This window comes from Arachis hypogaea, chromosome 1 (assembly GCF_003086295.3).
Source record: "Arachis hypogaea cultivar Tifrunner chromosome 1, arahy.Tifrunner.gnm2.J5K5, whole genome shotgun sequence".
NCBI classification, from domain to species: domain Eukaryota; kingdom Viridiplantae; phylum Streptophyta; class Magnoliopsida; order Fabales; family Fabaceae; genus Arachis; species Arachis hypogaea.
In genome coordinates this window covers 89949424-89952197 of record NC_092036.1, presented here as the reverse complement: position 1 = coordinate 89952197, position 2774 = coordinate 89949424, and the positions used below count along the sequence as shown (strand labels likewise).

The 2774-nt window shown below is 41.6% G+C and overlaps 1 non-coding gene across 1 annotated transcript; it reads left to right on the top strand.

The window, feature by feature from the left end:
* Window positions 1–1911: 1911 nt before the first annotated feature.
* Window positions 1912–2019, top strand: LOC112714121 (small nucleolar RNA R71). The gene has a single exon (XR_003159081.1). It is a non-coding gene; the product is annotated as a small nucleolar RNA R71 (small nucleolar RNA).
* Window positions 2020–2774: the final 755 nt, after the last annotated feature.

Below are 2774 nucleotides of genomic sequence, written 5' to 3'. Positions count from 1 at the left end.
TAAACGCCAGCAAGGTCTTCCTCCAGGGTGTGCTGTTTTTCTTTCTGTTTTGCATTCTGTTTTTGCTTTTTTAATTGATTTTGTGACTTCCCATGATCATCAACCTACAGAAAACATAAAATAACAAAGGAAAATTAGATAAATATAACATTGGGTTGCCTCCCAACAAGCGCTTCTTTAATGTCAATAGCTTGACAGTGGGCTCTCATGGAGCCTCACAGATACCCAGAGCAAAGTTGGAACCTCCCAACACCAAACTTAGAGTTTGAATGTGGGGGTTCAACACCAAACTTAGAAGTTGGTTGTGGCCTCCCAACACCAAACTTAGAGTTTGACTGTGGGGGCTCTGTTTGACTCTGTTTTGAGAGAAGCTCTTCATGCTTCCTCTCCATGGTCACAGAGGGATATTCTTGAGCCTTAAACACAAAGGATTCTTCATTCACTTGAATGATCAATTCTCCTCTGTTAACATCAATCACAACCTTTGCTGTGGCTACGAATGGTCTGCCAAGGATGATGGATTCATCCATGCACTTCCAGTCTCTAGGACTATGAAATCAGCAGGGATGTAATGGTCTTCAATCTTTACCAAAACATCCTCTACAAGTCCATAAGCTTGTTTTCTTGAATTGTCTGCCATCTCTAGTGATATTCTTGCAGCTTGCACCTCAAAGATTCCTAGCTTCTCCATTACAGAGAGAGGCATGAGGTTTATGCTTGACCCTAGGTCATACAGAGCCTTCTTAAAGGTTATGGTGCCTATGGTACAAGGTATTGAAAACTTCCCAGAATCTTGTCTCTTTTGAGGTAATTTCTGCCTAGACAAGTCATCCAGTTCTTTGGTGAGCAAAGGAGGTTCGTTCTCCCAAGTCTCATTACCAAATAACTTGTCATTTAGCTTCATGATTGCTCCAAGGTATTTAGCAACTTGCTCTTCAGTGACATCTTCATCCTCTTCAGAGGAAGAATATTCATCAGAGCTCATGAATGGCAGAAGTAAATCCAATGGAATCTCTATGGTCTCATTATGAGCCTCAGATTCCCATGGTTCCCCATTAGGGAACTCATTGGAGGCCAGTAGACGTCCATTGAGGTCTTCCTCAGTGGCGATCACTGCCTCTTCCTCCTCTCCAAGTTCGGCCATGTGGGTCATGTTAATGGCCTTACATTCTCCTTTTGGATTCTCTTTTGTATTGCTTGGAAGAGTACTAGGAGGGAGTTCAGTAATTTTCTTGCTCAGCTGTCCCACTTATGCCTCCAAGTTTCTAATGGAGGACCTTGTTTCAGTCATGAAACTTTGAGTGGTTTTGCTAGATCAGAGACCATGGTTGCTAAGTCAGAGTGGCTCTGCTTAGAATTCTCTATCTGTTGCTGAGAAGATGATGGAAAAGGCTTGCCATTGCTAAACCTGTTTCTTCCACCATTATTGTTGTTGAAACCTTGTTGAGGTCTCTGTTGATCCTTCCATGAGAGATTTGGATGATTTCTCCATGAAGGATTATAGGTGTTTCCATAGGGTTCTCCCATGTAATTCACCTCTTCCACTGAAGGGTTCTCAGGATCATAAGCTTCTTCTTCAGATGAAGCGTCCTTAGTACTGCCTGGTGCAGCTTGCATTCCAGACAGACTTTGAGAAATCATATTGACTTGCTGAGTTAATATTTTGTTCTGAGCCAATATGGCATTCAGAGTATCAATCTCAAGAACTCCTTTCTTCTGATTCGTCCCATTGTTCACAGGATTCCTTTCAGAAGTGTACATGAATTGGTTATTTGCAACCATTTCAATCAGTTCTTGAGCTTCTGCAGGCGTCTTCTTCAGATGAAGAGAGCCTCCAGCAGAACTATCCAATGACATCTTGGACAGTTCAGACAGACCATCATAGAAGATACCTATGATGCTCTATTCAGAAAGCATGTCAGAAGGACACTTTCTGATCAATTGTTTGTATCTTTCCCAAGCTTCATAGAGGGATTCACCTTCCTTTTGTCTGAAGGTTTGGACTTCCACTCTAAGCTTACTCAATTTTTGAGGTGGAAAGAACTTTGCCAAGAAGGCATTGACTAGCTTTTCCCAAGAGTTCAGGCTTTCTGTGAGTCCAACCATATCCTAGCTCTGTCTCTTATAGCAAAAGGGAATAGCATAAGTCTGTAGACCTCAGGGTCAACCCCATTGGTTTTGACAGTGTCACAGATTTGTAAGAACTCAGCTAGAAACTGATGAGGATCTTCCAATGGAAATCCATGAAACTTGCAATTCTGTTGCATTAGAGAAACTAATTGAGGCTTAAGCTCAAAGTTGTTTGCTCCAATGGTAGGGATAGAGATGCTTCTCCCATAGAAGTCGGGAGTAGGTGCAGTAAAGTCACCCAGCACCTTCCTTGCATTGTTGGCATTGTTGTTGTTTTCGGCTGCCATGTCTTCTTCTTTGAGGATTTCTGTTAGGTCCTCTACAGAGAATTGTGCTTTAGCTTCTCTTAGCTTTCGCTTCAAGGTTCTTTCAGGTTCAGGGTCAGCCTCAACAAAAATGCTTTTGTCTTTGGTCCTGCTCATATGAAAGAGAAAAGAACAAGAAAATATGAAATCCTCTATGTCACAGTATAGAGATTCCTTGAGGTGTCAGAGGAAAAGAAAAATGGAAGGAAGAGGTAGAAAATTCGAACTTATTAAGGGAAGATGGAGTTCAAATTGTGCATTGAGGAGTAGTGTTAGTCCATAAATAGAAAAATCTGCATTAAAAACAAAATCTTCCCTCTTGTGCCATCCTAGCGTTAA